Genomic DNA, 17,309 nt, shown 5'->3' with positions numbered 1-17,309 from the left:
AGGATTCATGAAGAGGATCAACTTTCCAAAATCTTTAGAAATGAAGGCAATAATATCAAAATACTCTTAAAGGAACTGAACATTATGCAATACGAAATACAATTATATTCAAGACATCTAGCAATTATTGGTTGATTCAAAATGTATGTTCTTGATGGCAAAATGTCATAACTATATGTTTATGTTAATTCTTGTAAGCATTTAACAAGCGAGAAAAAACTGTTTTAGTCTTACAAACCTAATGTATGAGTCCAACTGCGATCACAAATTAGAATCCTTTTTAAAATCATTTCAGAGTTCATCAGAGAGGCAATGTTACAGCAACAGAGTCAACAGTCCCAGAGTCCAGGTATAGATCTGTAATAATACAATCAGAACAATATGACTGCATAAACCAAACACAGGCATTCTAATTTCTTATTTTCCATTTCACACATCTCTATACTTATTTTAAAAACCTAAAAATATATCTCTATTCTCAAGAATGAGCAGCGAGGACCCACAATTTGCCAGGAAGATGCTATAATTGCTAATCCTGATGGTATGTGTCTGTTAAAACAGGTATTTCAATCTAAACTTTTGTTATGAGTGATGTTTAACAGTTTGTGAGTAAACTTCTCCCTATTTGCAGAACCCGCCACCTTCCTGAGGGTATCACGAAGACCCACAACTTGCAAGGAGAATGCTATCAGTGCTAATCCTGATGGTATGTGTCTGTCGAAGCAAGTGTGTCAATGCAAGGTGAAGATAACGAACAGTGATCAATCTCATAACTCCTACAAGCAATACAAAATAGATAGTTGGGCAAACAGGGACCCCTGGACACACCAGAGGTGGGATCAGGTGCCTAGGAGGAGTAAGCATCCCCTGTTGACCGGTCACACCCGTCGTGCGTCCCATATCCTGATCAGGTAAACGGAGTTATCCGCAGTCAAATCAGTGTGCCAAGAACGGCTTAACAATCGGTATGAAACACGTCAGACAGCATTTGACCCAATGATAGGTTGTATTGACGAACTAGATCGTTATAACGACCATAGAATTTGCGAAATGCTCACTTCAATCGAGACTGTTGAAATCCCTGTACCATCAACTTGTTTGTCAGTAGCTTACCTCGATTTAAAAACTGACTATACCCAGAACAAGCTCTTGCATATCGAATCAGTCGAAATATATAAACACCAATGCAGGTGATAATGGAATATTGCTACATAAATGTGGGAAGTTGACGATGGAGAAGCTGAAATCATCCCGTTTGTCATACAGTTGAGTTGTCAGTTTGCCGTTAATGTCTACTTTCAATAAAATATCTAAGTATGAAGCAGAAGTGGACGACTCTGTGGTGTCCTTTATTTCGAGCTCACAGGGATATATCAAATCGACATATGAATGAAAGCTATCATTGTTAATAGACAAAACGTCATCGATATATCTAAAAGTTGAATTGAAGGTCACAGCGATAGATTTTTTCTTCTCACGTAGAAGTTTTTGAATAAATTCTGCTTCATATGAATATAAAAACAGGTCAGCTAATAAAGGAGCACAATTCGTGCCCATGGGAATTCCAACAGACTGTTGGAAGACCTGATCACCAAAGACCACGAAGATATTGTCAATGAGGAACTCTAGCATATTTTTTATTTCAACTTCAGAGTACTTGTGCGTGGAATCAGAGTAGTGTTTAACAAAGTAAGTTTTTGAATGACTGATCACTAGATATGAATATTTCCGGTTTCCATTTTTGTTGAAGAAGCAAGTGTGTATGATGTCAAAAAGTCTAGTCTTTAATTTATCGTGAGGAATGGTCGTGTATAGTGTTGAAAAGTCATAGGTTTTAATGCTATTGATTTGGGGAAATTTCTGTGATTTCAAGTTTACTAAAAGTTCTTTAGAATTTTTTAGAATCCACATTTGATTAACACCACTTCTGGCATATGTAGTCGCACAGTAAGTTTGAAGTTTCTCCTTCACAGCTGTTAACATTTTCGTGAGGAGCAAAGATAGGGGCTTGGTAGAGCACTTACTAGATCCAGCAATGTATCTTTGTTTGTAAGGGTTTTTATGTAGTTTAGGAATCCAGTATAGGTACGGTAACTCATATTCATTCGACCCATTAACTAGAATATTAAATGTGTCTAAAACTGAAGCATGGTTTTGAAGAATTTCGTCTTTTGAAAGGGCAGTTGGAGTATAAGTATGATTACCAAAGGTAGAATTAATGCCGAGTTCGTTTAAAATACAGTTGTAATAATGAGCCTTACAAACAAAGACAATGTTGTTACTAGCTTTGTCAACTGGAACCAAAACATATTCCTCATGTAACCTATCTAATTCTTTTATCACTTCTGGTTTACTAAACACAGAAGGATAGATGGTACGTACGTTTGTTTTCATGTGTCTAATGCGGGATTTTAATATCCCTCTTATGCTTTTAACCCATTCTGACAGTGTATCAAGTTCTTCTTTTTCATATTTAGTCCATCGTCTGGCATAATCTTCGACAGAACTCATAATAGAGATGAAGTTCTGTCGCCAATTAAAAGACCGAGGTTCTCTGTATTTAGGACCTTTAAGAATAAGTGATTTGAGGTCCTCATTTTCAACTATATCAACATCACCAGTAATGACATGTCCAGCTGGACTGTAGTTGAAAGAAGATGAAGAACAAGAACATGTTGGTGAATTACGTATAAGATGGTCTATATCTAAGCACTGCAAAGTTTGTTTATAATTAAAAAGTTTGGATGCAATAGTAGAAGTATAGCTGTAGGAAATACAGGGTGTAGACTTGAACTTGAAATAAGTAGGAAACTTAGTTATGAGTGATGTTTAACAATTTGTGAGTAAACTTCTCCCTATTTTCAGAACCTGACACCTCCCAGAGGGTATCACGAAGACCCACAACTTGCCAGGAGAATGCTATCAGCGCTAATCCTGATGGTATGTGTCTGTCGAGTCAAGATAAAACTGAGTTATGAGTGATGTTTAACAGTTTGTGAGTAAACCTCTCCCTATTTTCAGAACCTGACACCTCCCAGAGGGTATCACAAAGACCCACAACTTGCCAGGACAATGCTATCAGTGCTAATCCTGATAGTATGTGTCTGTCAAGTCAATCTAAAACTTAGTTATGAGTGATGTTGAACAGTTTGTGAGTAAACTTATCCCTATTTTCAGAACCTGCCACCTCCCTGAGGGTATCACGAAGACCCACAACTTGCCAGGAGAATACTATCATTGCTTTTCCTGATGGTATGTGTTTGTCAAAACAAGTGTGCCATAGTATACTTATATTTTGAGTAATGCTTGCATTACTTTGAGTAAAGTTGATCTCTACCTGCAGAATCTCTCACTTGCATGGATATGTTGAGAGATCCTACACATAGGTCGTCCTAGGATAATACATTCTGTTTAAATCCTGGTTGCAATCATCTGTAATATTGAAAATTATATCAATAATGACTTTCAGTTGAACAAGAGGTCCACGGGCTTTATTGGTCACCTGAATACTAGTGAAAAAGTATCTCTACTCCAAATGGGCTATGAAATCTAGAATAAAATTCCTGTTACAAATATCAAAGCTAAATTCTAATGTTCAGTAACAGTATAAAACAAGATGTGATCTTAAAAGAACAACAGCCACGAATACCCAAATATGGCCCTGTAATTTTGAGTAAAATAAAGTATCTTCATTCCAAAATTTCATCATGGTATGAAATAGCTTAGACCTTCGTCTTTATAAATCCAATGTGTTTTTTTCCCGCAAAAATTCACGCATATAGAAATTATAACATGTAGAACCCATAACAGTTGTGTTATTTTTGTATAACTTGATAATATCCAACAATATGCACCAAAAATTTGTATAACCCCAGGCCTGGATACAATAGATATTAATGAATTGTAAATTAGTATATTACATACTGTATAGAAGTTAAGAGTTTTTTTTGGATCGAGGCCTCGGGGATAAGTGAATTTTTACTTTTTATGTTCTACAAATAACCGGAATTTCACATTCAATGCACGAAATCCGAATACTTTTCCAAACTATAGGTTTCGTACAAATCGTAATATGTAAATATTATAGTTGGGGACTGTTCCATTGTCTTTTTACGAAACCAGTAATTATTCAAAGTTAATAAAATATAATTATTTCAAACAATATTGTTGAAATAAAACCGGATCCGCGCCATCGTCGGAATCGGACTTCGTTCATCAATCGATTTTGCCCCCAAAACTTCAAATAGATTATATGCTCAATTTATGAACTTGAATGCATATGTAACCATGTTAGGGATAGTTACAAAAACCTTATACTAGTTAACAGTTTTAGTTATTTGATCAAACAATTACAAAGCTAAGTCCTCCAATCCACTCCAGATACAATCGAGATCCACCAATTGTCTGCGCCACGCCTTTACTTCCACACATTTTCTTTATACGTTATCACACTATACATATTTTATTTACCTGAAGACCGTTGAATTTAATAAATATCTGGCTTCACATGTTTCATCTCCGTGCATTTAGTTTTCTTGGCACTGATGAACATGTTGAAATCACTGTCGCAGTACATAAAAAGACTTGTAGGGCCGAGGGGTGCCCAACTCGATAGGCTACTTAGATGCGAAGATATATTGGCCTATCCCGTATTGTTTAATGATTTCTAAAGTTATAATACAATAAATGGGTACCAGACAAAAATTAGGTATCCACATAACAATACAAAGGATAGACTGTATGCTACAAGTCTCTGAGGTATAGATCTACAACATTCGTTCGGTTGTTTACGTGTGAACTGATTTGGACATACGTCATCAGGTACCGTTATATTTCGAGACACAGCTATTCCGGTCCATTGCATATTTCATCCCCCAGAAATCAATATATATAAATACACACAAATATGAATACGAAAACTATATCTAGCAATATGGATCTTGTTTTGCTTTCAAATGAAATTCATTGACAAACAGAATTACATTTGATCTAATTACCAAAAAATACAAGGCAATTAATAAAAAGGGATAATGAATAATTCGAAAATGAAAAAAAAAAATCATGTAAAAAGAATGTTAACGAAAATAGTGTATATTTCATTGTTTTAATTATAGTAGCTAAGTACTTCGTTACTAGCTTGAAAATACGGATGTATATTTAATTGTTGTTATAAAATTTAGAAATTCATTTCAAAATTAAGGATTATCTCCCTCATGCATAGCTCTTTTCCTTGGACGAATTTGGCTCCACTTTTTTGGCACGCTGTTTTTGGCTATATTTAGCTCTAAAACTTCATAGTTATTTCGGATTTCAAACATTTCGGTTGAGCATCACTGAAGAGACATTATTTGTCGAAATGCGCATCTGGTGCATCAAAATTGGTACCGTATAAGTTTTACATTATGACCCTTGGGTCGAGGCCTCTGCTGGTGGACTGTTAGTCCCCGAAGGTCTGTACAGCCCAGTAGCTAAGTACTTCGTTACTAGCTTGAAAATACGAATGTATATTTAATTGTTGTTATAAAATTTAGAAATTCATTTCAAAATTAAGGATTATCTCCCTCATGCATAGCTCTTATCTTTGGACGAATTTGGCTCCACTTTTTTGGCACGCTGTTTTTGGCTATATTTAGCTCTAAAACTTCATAGTTATTTCGGATTTCAAACATTTCGGTTGAGCATCACTGAAGAGACGTTATTTGTCAAAATGCGCATCTGATACATCAAAATTGGTACCGTATAAGTTTTACATATCATTGAAAATTAAGTCTCAACAGCAAATATTCAAAACCACAAATGATAACAAAATAAAAAAGACGAATGAAAAAAGAAGATATCATTAATACTGATTAAAATAGAGGTGAACATATGAATCACACTCGTTTCTGAAGTAAAAGTTGATGTATTTATTTATTAGATATATTATCCTACATAATTAAGTAAAATATTACTAAGCATTATAGAAGGAAGAACTGAACATATTATTAAACCACACTGTCTTACTTAATTTAGTTTGAATGTTTGTAGCATGGAGGAAGTGTTTGATAACAGAAAAAGCTTTCCCTCATGTATCTTATGTAAGATAACTAAACCTAATGACAAGAAGAAATGTGAAAATGTTAAAATAAGCACATTTTATGGTAGATGCCAGACTACAGATGTGTTAATTCACCATGATTGATAAAATTCTTGTTTCTATTTATGTGAAAATAACATCCGCTTAATCTTTGTTTGCACACTAACGGTCAGTGTGCAAACAAAATTAAGCGGATGTTATTCTCACATAAATAGAAACACATAAGGATTATCTCCCTCATGCATAGCTCTTATCTTTGGGCGAATTTGGCTCCGCTTTTTTGGCACGCTGTTTTTGGCTATATTTAGCTCCAAAACTTCATAGTTATTTCGGATTTCAAACATTTCGGTTGAGCATCACTTAAGAGACATTATTTGTCGAAATGCGCATCTGGTGCATCAAAATTGGTACCGTATAAGTTTTACATAATAGAACCAAACTCCCTCGCATATATTTGGTTTAATAAACCAAATATATGCGAGGAGGGAGTTTGGTTCTATTATATGTAGCAGTATTAGAATAAGATTTTTTAATTAATGAATTCGTTTCATAGATGTTATGGAGTTAATGATAATAATTAAGGAATTTTGAAATACACACTGGTCTACATATTATTGTAATAAATGATCCGGATAGGAAACTAATGAAATTAGATAAATGGAACATATTTTACCTGATGATTAGTTCACGTGAACATTTTCTTAGCCTAATGTAAAGAAATTATATCCATATGGCTAAACTACATGTTGATGTGTTATTCTGTACATGTACAGCTACTTTTGTAAGAGTTTCCCTACCCCCCCCCCCCCCCCCCCACACACACACACACATCTTATACGTAGCTCCCTATATAGAAGACACAAATAAAAGTATGAAACATAGGATTAAAGTGTTTACTCACTGTCCAAATTTGTACATGTGGCAAAGTGCGTCTAAAATAACGCCGCTGTCCAAAGTCTGGCTATTACTGTTTTCGGCGTGTTTACATATACATGCGGGATAATAATACACCGCCCAAACAAATAATAGATATAAAACATACATGGGTCAATATATCTTATTCGTAAGTCAACGGTTGGATCCACCGTGTTTTCGTGTACATTTTAAAATGCTTCCCCCGCCAAAAAAAAACAAAACAAACAAAACAACTATCGGTATCTGCAATAAATGGTTATACAGTTGAAATATTGGGATTGTGTTTATCTTCATGCAAGGTGAAGATAACGAACATTGATCAATCTCATAACTCCTACAAGCAATACAAAATAGATAGTTGGGCAAAGACGGACCCCTGGACACACCAGAGGTGGGATCAGGTGCCTAGGAGGAGTAAGCATCCCCTGTTGACCAGTCACACCCGCCGTGAGCCCCATATCCTGATCAGGTAAACGGAGTTATCCGCAGTCAAATCAGTGTGCCAAGAACGGCTTAACAATCGGTATGAAACACGTCAGACAGCATTTGACGCAATGCGAGGTTGTATTGACGAACTAGATCGTTATAACGACCATAGAATTTGCGAAATGCTCACTTCAATCGAGAATGTTGAAATCCCTGTACCATCAACTTGTTTGTCAGTAGCTTACCTCGATTTAAAAACTGACTATACCCAGAACAAGCTCTTGCATATCGAATCAGTCGAAATATATAAACACCATATGCAGGTGATAATGGAATATTGCTACATAAATGTGGAAAGTTGACGATGGAGAAGATGAAATCATCCCGTTTGTCATACAGATGAGTTGTCAGTTTGCCGATAATGTCTACTTTCAAAAAAATGTCTAAGTATGAAAGAGAAGTGGACGACTCTGTGGTGTCCTTTATTTCGAGCTCACAGGGATATATCAAATCGACATATGAATGAAAGCTATCATTGTTAATAGACAAAACATCATCGATATATCTAAATGTCGAATTGAAGGTCACAGCGATAGATTTTTTCTTCTCACGTAGAAATTTTTGATTAAATTCTGCTTCATATGAATATAAAAACAGGTCACCTAACAAATGAGCACAATTCGTGCCCATGGGAATTCCAACAGACTGTTGGAAGACATGATCACCAAAGACCACGAAAATATTGTCAATGAGGAACTCTAGCATATTTTTTATTTCAACTTCAGAGTACTTGTGCGTGGAATCAGAGTGATGTTTAACGAAGCAAGTTTTTGAATGACTGATCACTAGATATGAATATTTCCGTTTTCTGTTTTTGTTGAAAAAGCAACTGTGTATGATGTCAAAAAGTCTAGTCTTTAATTTATCGTGAGGAATGGTCGTGTATAGTGTTGAAAAGTCATAGGTTTTAATGCTATTGATTTGGGAAAAATTCTGTGATTTCAAGTTTACTAAAAGTTCTTTAGAATTTTTTTATAGAATCCACATTTGATTAACACCACTTCTGGCATATGTAGTCGCACAGTAAGTTTGAAGTTTCTCCTTCACAGCTGTTAACATTTTCGTGAGGAGCAACGATAGGGGCTTGGTAGAGCACTTACTGGATCCAGCAATGTATCTTTGTTTGTAAGGGTTTTTATGTAGTTTGGGAATCCAGTATAGGTACGGTAGCTCATATTCATTCGACCCATTGACAGGAATATTAAATGTGTCTAAAACTGAAGCATGGTTTTGAAGAATTTCGTCTTTTGAAAGGGCAGTTGGAGTATGAGTATGATTACCAAAAGTGGAATTAATGCCAAGTTCGTTTAAAATACAGTTGTAATAATGAGTCTTACAAACAAAGACAATGTTGTTACTAGCTTTGTCAACTGGAACCAAAACATATTCCTCATGTAACCTATCTAATTCTTTTATCACTTCTGGTTTACTAAATACAGAAGGATAGATGGTACGTACTTTTGTTTTCATGTGTCTAATGCGGGATTTTAATATCCCTCTTATGCTTCTAACCCATTCTGACAACGTATCAAGTTCTTCTTTTTCATATTTAGCCCATCGTCTGGCATAATCTTCGACAGAACTCATAATAGAGATGAAGTTCTGTCGCCAATTAAAAGACCGAGGTTTTCTGTATTTAAGACCTTTAAGAATAAGTGATTTGAGGTCCTCATTTTCAACTATATCAACATCACTAGTAATGATATTTCCAGTTGGACTATAGTTGAAAGAAGATGGAGAACAAGAACATGTTGGTGGATTACGTATAAGATGGTCTATATCTAAGCACTGCAAAGTTTGTTTATAATTAAAAAGTTTGGATGCAATAGTAGAAGTATAGCTGTAGGAAATACAGGGTGTAGACTTGAACTTGAAATAAGTTGGAATACACGACTGAACCCTTTTATGACGAAGAATGTTGCTTATGTTGACGGCATCTATTCCTTTGTTTGTAAATTTGAGCTTAAGGAACTGACCGCATGATTTGGAAGGAATATCATCCATGGTCTGTGCTGGTTTATAGAGCCTGTGGTAGGCAACATCCATAATCATAGAGTTCAGTCTATATTCAGGTGTTGAAAAATCCAAGTATAGACTAGCCATAGCTTCTTCAAATAACGTATGTAAAACCCTCAATGGAATAGAGTAAAGTTTTGTACGAATATGATGTGGGCCCAATTGTCTGTTGACGTGAGGCAAAAGTGAACCAAACGTGACATCATTTATACTTGTCTTTTATATGAATGATGTCCGTGACTGCGTTTTCGTCTTTGGGTATTGGGAAAGAGTCCCATCACATTGACGTTATTTCCTTGTGGACTAGTCAAATTTCCCACATCATATACATTATCATTGCATTCATAAGGAAATGCAGTGCCTAGGGGCCTGATCCAGTGATCTTCTCGTTGTCTACGAAAAGGGGTGCTTAATGTAGGATTGTTTGTGTGATGGTAAATTTTTTCTAAAATCCTTACCCTCATGGACAGGATGGAATGGTCCGGTGCATTAAAATGCTTGTAAAGAAGTTGGTTACCACCATTATTAATTTGAAATCTGTGCCCCGATATCCTTTTATGAAGTGAACCCTTGGTTTCTCCCACATAAATTAAGCCACACAGGTTACACTCAATGGCGTAGACAACGTTAGAAGATTTACAAGTCAGATTATCAAACGTTTTGGTACAGAAACTACGTCCAGTTAGATTACTATTAAATGAATTTTTAGTGATCAGTATATCACAAGTTTTGCAATTTTTTGCAGAACATTTTGAGGTTGAACACATGAGGTCTGAAAAGGAATTATCAAATATATCTCTTAAAGGAACATAACAGTCTTTAATTTGGGTATAAGAATTTTGGTTTCTGTACCAAAGCTGACAATCTGACGATTGAACATACGACAAATCTTTGATATCTCGAAGGATAATCCGAGGGACACCAACCGATCTGTAGAAGCTTGTGTCCCTTATAGACTCCACAGAGTGACACCTTTTTATACTGGGCGACGTGTCAGCCAGTATTGTTTCGTTATTGTGTATATTCATGAAGGAACATATATCGAGCGACAAGTATCCTCGGGGACAGACTGTCCACCAGCAGAGATACAAACTCGATGGTTAAATGCAAGGTGAAGATAACGAACAGTGATCAATCTCATAACTCCTACAAGCAATACAAAATAGATAGTTGGGCAAACACGGACCCCTGGACACACCAGAGGTGGGATCAGGTGCATAGGAGGAGTAAGCATCCCCTGTTGACCGGTCACACCCGCCGTGAGCCCCATATCCTGATCAGGTAAACGGAGTTATCCGCAGTCAAAATCAGTGTGCCAAGAACGGCTTAACAATCGGTATGAAACACGTCAGACAGCATTTGACGCAATGCGAGGTTGTATTGACGAACTAGATCGTTATAACGACCATATAATTTGCGAAATGCTCACTTCAATCGAGACTGTTGAAATTCCTGTACCATCAACTTGTTTGTCAGTAGCTTACCTCGATTTAAAAACTGACTATACCCAGAACAAGCTCTTGCATATCGAATCAGTATACTTAAATAACAAAGCTAAGTAAAGAGGTACTGAATTAATATTAATTTAAAACTGTTGAATGGTTGCATATAAATAAAAATTTTTAAAAATATATAAAGAGGAGGAAGGAGACAAAAAGAGAGAGGAAAAAGAGATGTACGAGTATACTATATAGGTGTGTGTTGTAATATAAAATTAACATAGACAGATTTAAATATTATAATTAAATCGCACTGAATAGTGTTTTTATTTCACTTTTATACCTAGAGAACTTCCACGTAAAAGTGCTTGAAACGTTGTAAAATTGTGACGTTACGTTGCAAAATTGCGACGTCAATAACAATCTGGCCAAAACAATGGGTACTTTGAACTTCAATAACTAAACAAATTGAAAAGATATCGGAAAAAGGATAACATATTTGAAAAATTGATATTCTTGGCTTCTGTCCCCGAGAATGATATCATGTTCTGACTAAGGGTCTTTTTGGCTATTCGTGGCTCTGTTTCTCTCAATGTCTTTAAAAGTGCCAGTCTATTCAAAAGTAATCAATGAACACACCGGACCGAACCAGATTTTGTCAGACCGAAAAACCCAATGTAGAAAAGTGAAACACGTGAAAATGCAAAACCAAGGGAATCTTATTTATTATACTAGTAATACTATTCCAGGAATCCCTCCCGTATAATACTTAAGACAGCCCATGCGGTTTTAATCACATTCACTTACGTATTTGGATGTGTGTTATTTTTTACTTATAACAGACTCAATTTGGTCAAGATTTCCCCAGTAGTTTCTGGAAAGAAGTTGTTAACAGACGACGACGACGGATGCAGACCATGTCATTAGCAATATGTCACCCGAGTGACTCAGGTGACCTAAAAATGTTTGATTATCCATATTTATGTCAATTTCTACTCTCAGATTCCTATAAAGCCAAGTGTAGGCTGTGATTCTGGTGGCAAGGAGACAAACATCTAGGTTACCCATTAAATAGAAACTCTAATAGTAAGTTCATTATTAGCGTTATTTTTCTACCCACTGGTACTGGTACCAGTACCCATTCAAATGGGAAAAGTAGTGTCAAAATCGAACAAATGGGGAATTTTCTACCATTGTATCTGCAAATGATTTCAACTGAAAGAAAAGAAAAAACTAGAGAACAAAACACGATGTTCAATTTGATTTTTTTGCATCCTTTTTCAATTGCTTTTGTAGGGCAATCATCACCAAAAAAATCATGCAAGAGAAAACTTTTTACAGAGGGAACAGGTATAATTTATACAAGTCAAGTTTAACCCGACATTAATGACATTTGAACATACTTAAAAGCCCTTCACCCCAGGATGCTTTGTGCCAAGTTTGGTTGAAATTGACTCAGTGGTTCTGGAGAAGATAAAATGTGAAAAGTTTACAATGACAACAACGACGATGACACCGACAGACAACGGACAAATTTTGATCACAAAAGCTCACTTGAGCCTTTGACTCAGGTGAGCTAAAAATATTTTATCATAATACTTACTGTGACAGGAGTATTTTCTTTATCATCAGATACGGAATCAACTGTAGACATGGTAAAGTCACTGCTGTCTGTGAATGATCCAGTGGTTAGAGACTATGAAAAATACAGAAGGCTCCTGAAGAATGATACATCATTTACAAGACAGCATGACACTGCTCTTGCAAAGCTACAAACTAGTGTGAGCAAAGTCCATCGAAAACTTAGAAAAGAGACATCACCAAGAAAAAGACATCTTCTTCAGATTGCAGAGAAATTACTGCTGCACTGGAACATTTACTACTTTTGAGTAGAAACCCCCCCCCCCCCCCCCCAGAAATTAATCTAATTACATCACTTTGTTTTCTTGACTTTTTCATGTAGACCCATCACATATTCATTTAGTTCTGTAAGTCTTTGAAATATGAACTGCAATAACAATATAACACTATAGACAGTTGGCCCAACTGGAAAACTTGATACAGTGCTAAAAAAGATGAGAATTATGGGATGTAATTGTTCACTCACTCAACCTTATCATAAATTTTCTTAGAACTATGCAACATAAAACTGGACAACATTTACATGATGCTAGATGAACAATTAATATACGAATGCAATTGTAATCTGTCTTGCCGAATAGTTGACAAAAGACAAAATGAAGGGTTCTTTAAAACTTCAAGACTTGAACCTCAGTAATGTGAGTATGTTTATAACGGTAGTTTGTGTTCAGTATGACAATTTAAGGGCAACATTATGAATACATGTTGTTTCTTTCTTGTCAAATGCAATAATCATTTAAAACTTAATGCACTATATGAATGACAAACCGAAAAAAACTGCTATATTGTAAACAGTGGCCTGAGTGATCTTTATCGTGCCACACCTGCTGTGACACGGGGCCTCGGTTTTTGTGGTCTAGTTCTGGACATCCGAAGAAGGACTGCCCCATTTAGTCACCTCTTATGACAAGGAAGGTGTACTGAGGTGGGTGTGTTTGTGTGTCCTTCATTGAAGTTTTTCATAAAATGATAAATATGTGCCTAGTCAAAAATATTATAAGTATAACTATTGTACACTGAACACCTATACAAATACATGTTCGGGTTGTAAATCAATCACAACTTCTCGGCTGTCGGAAAGGCCCGAGAATGTGCGATCAGTTGTGGACAGATCTGAGCGTCTATAGTGATGTAATGCCTCATCATTGGTGCTTCGTTCTAGAAATTTCTAAAAGCTGACTCAAGACTAAAATCGTGGATTGAAGAAACGGACAGGCATATATATTTTATTTATTCAAAAATGATCAAAACTTAATTCTTCTGCAAGATGAAAATCAACCATTTCTTTTCCTACAATGATCATTGTACTTTTCTTATTTTTAACTGTCATAATCAATGACATTTTTCATGAATTTCATTCACCTACAATAATTCAACTTGTATGGCATAATTCACAGGTACAACCTCTTACACTGGGTAAAATGGGCAAACCTGAAAGAGGGAAAACTATAAAACTATTGTAAAGAAGTAAAAACTTTGCTATTCACTAATTGAAAGAGAAAGGGAAAGCAAATTAAAATTGCTGGTTGATAGACGTATTAGAGTCCAACGATTTTCAGACAACCAAGTTTTTCATTCGCACGAGTGAAAAATCAAGATTACTTGCCTGGAGTGAGATAAAAATCAATGTCTTTCCCTTAACAATGCAGATATGATTTTTTTTTAAATTGTCAGCTAATGGACTGTTTGACAGATGAGGTTCTAAATTTTACCAGACAAATAAATTAAAGAACAAAGATTTCCACTAGTCCAATGTCTTTGGCCAACTCTGAAATCAGAAATCATTTCTGTGGTGTTTTTTTTCTTTGGGGGGGGGGGGGGGCAAGATATTATCAAAGGATGGTGGCAATAAAGTACTTAATAGGCAGTAATTAAAATTGATATTTTTTTTATTTCATTCACAACTGCTGAATACAAAATGTGACTTGTCGTGAAAAAAATTCAACAGGCATTGCAAGATTTCTAAATTTTATATACACAAATTGAATAATTTATACTCTTTATTAATTAACATGAAATCTGTTTGACTGTTCTGTATTTAATGGAAAAAAATCAAAAAATTTGTAAATTTGATTTTCATGACTTGAATCAATGTGTTACACCATTAAAAAAAAATACCTTCCATTAACATGTGGGGCGGAGTACATCAAACAAACAAAAATAAATGATATAACCTTAGTATATAGTATTTTTTTAAAATATGCTTTTCACATATGATTATATCCTTTAAATTTTCTTTATTTTGGTGTTAATTAAGTTGATTTGTATTGCCCATTTCAACCTGATTTGCAATTATTCAAGTTGTATTTACAAAATCAACATGACAGGCACATTGCAACAGGGGGTCTGCCACATTTTTTTCAACAACGTACTTTAAGCCAGTTGTTTTTTTATTTATTGGTTTATGGATTTAAAAAAAGATATTAGGGTCGATCGGGAGAAAAAAAAACCATTTTTAATATCTATCACTGTTTTATTTTCAATAAGTCATTAACATCATTTCTTGGGTACAAAAAATAATGTATTAAATATTAGTTAAAAAATGCTTTAGAGTGACTAGTATGTTATTAATTTAGAAAAAAAAAATGCAATTTCAAATTCAGTGTATATAAAACTATACACGTATCAACATTTCGCGAAAGTTACGTCCCTTGTCCGTCATGTCCCGGATAAACATCGTATTTCCCTACGTTGGCCTTTGTAATTTTCCTATCTGTAGCTTTGACATCTGTTTTCCCCCCATCAATTGCAGTCAACAACAATGCCCCAGATTGGGGCAACCCACTAACTTGTATGAAAACTTGGTAATTGGCTAAAATTCAAAGTAAGAACATCTTACATTTGGTAAGGTAAAGAGGGAAAACTTGGTTTTTCACCGATTGCCCTTTTGCTGACCCCGCAAAGGGACGCAATTCGCAACGAAGTGTTGATACGTGTATTACATACATGTATCTATGTTACGCTTTGGTAGAACATAAGCTGAGAATGTGCAAGGTCATATCTCTTTGATGTTGTAAATTATCCAGTATCTATATTATGCTGTACAGTAATTTGCTGTGTTGCTCAATAAAGAGTTTACACTTACAAATTTTAAATATAAGGGGAAAAAAATTAATGTAAGCACTACTACAATTTTATGTAGCAATTCCATTTTTAATTTCAGAATGTTTAAGCCCCCATGAAATAATTTTTAACCCCATTTTACCCACATAGACATGCCCATGGAATTCTCTACCACCTTTTTTAAAACACTGTTTCTTGTTTTTCATTTTTATTTGATACTCAAATTCTTTCCACAGTGATCACTACAAAAGGTATACTAATTTTCGAGAAATAGCATACCTTTCTGGGTTTCATCTGGGAATTGGCCATATTTTTTTTTTTACAGGCGTTCGTTATACATGTAATATCAAAAGAATCTAACAATTTCTCACACTGTTCTATTCCCTGTTCAGATTTTTTATGGCAGAGATGCACGTACATCATGTATTCAAATACATTTATCATGACATGTACTGCTGTATAAAGTCATTCGTTAGAGTAATCTAACTGTTTCTGGATACAGGCCCTCACCACACTCAAACCGGGTCTATAGGACATTATCACTTTAACGATGGAACATCACATCTAGTAAAGTCAATAACAACAGTAACTTCCTCTCAACTTTAAACACCCAAATAGCACTGCATTTGGTGTGATGTTAGCAGCAAGAATATCGTCTATTGCAGGGTTTGACATTTACTTTTTTGAGCACTAGACCAGTCGGGCTACTTCAAATGATTTTTACTAGACCTGACCTTACATCAACTAGCCCTGACCAACTTTCCAGAGAAAAAAAACCCTGGTTGCTTCTCCATATTTAAGTACTTAATTCAAATGACAAACGTTAAGTTTAAACTAAAACGTACTTAATTGTCTCAAAAACATCTTTTAGTCTCGTCATTCAATTTGATGCTTTTATTTTCAAACGCAATTTCTGTTTCTTTAAATTCTACTCTGCACAGAAATTATTTAGTCCATTTGTTAGAATAAAATGGCCTCAACCGCTTTTTTAAAATTTTATTTCACAAGCCCTGCTTTGTTTCTTCCCAACCTATTCATTTTTTTCTCTCGGAACATCCTTCCTTGAGGACGAGAAGTCGAGACATTCCCGCACATGTGTCGACACTGAAAAATGGCTGCTTACGATGTAATTTATTAATTTGATAGACTCTTTCTTATATTCAATTAAAATAAACTTTTTTGGTTTTTTAAATGAAAATAAATTCAGTTTATATCTATGTATCCGAAACATAACTTTACACACATTATCTAAAATCAGATAATCACACTGACCGAAATATAGACCACGTGTTTTTACGGTTTTTCTTTTAATATACCCCATACGCCTTTAAAATTGCATAAAACAGAACAAGACTTACCTATTAAACAATCCGTTGTATGATTTCATCATCCTTTTGTAACACAAAGTAAGGAAATCCACACTTTGAGCGATATTCAGCATTATATTGCAGCACGCACCACATGTTGGGAAAGGAAGTGAAAGCGCCGAAGTGATGCGGATTACTGTCAGACGACTTGGGTGCACTTCATTGAAAACTCTAATTCCTCGAGTTCCTTAAAAAACGTTTAATACAATTTATATCTAATTAAAAGACTGATCGATAAGTACTTCTGGTGTTTATTACGTCAAAAATTTTGATTTTACAGCTGATAATCTATTTCTCATGAATAAT

At 35.1% G+C, this 17,309-nt stretch overlaps 1 long non-coding RNA gene across 1 annotated transcript; it reads right to left on the bottom strand.

Annotated features, from left to right (window-relative positions):
- Positions 1-244: 244 nt before the first annotated feature.
- Positions 245-17,142, bottom strand: LOC125651676 (uncharacterized). The gene is made up of 3 exons (XR_007361318.2): positions 16,995-17,142; positions 12,536-12,628; positions 245-357 (listed from the first exon to the last, which is right to left on the bottom strand). It is a non-coding gene; the product is annotated as an uncharacterized LOC125651676 (long non-coding RNA).
- Between the last annotated feature and the right edge of the window lie 167 nt (positions 17,143-17,309).

Source organism: Ostrea edulis, chromosome 5, assembly GCF_947568905.1.
Source record: "Ostrea edulis chromosome 5, xbOstEdul1.1, whole genome shotgun sequence".
Classification (NCBI taxonomy): Eukaryota; Metazoa; Mollusca; class Bivalvia; order Ostreida; family Ostreidae; genus Ostrea; species Ostrea edulis.
The sequence above is the reverse complement of the archived record's forward strand: the minus strand, read 5'-3'. Positions and strand labels throughout refer to the sequence as shown.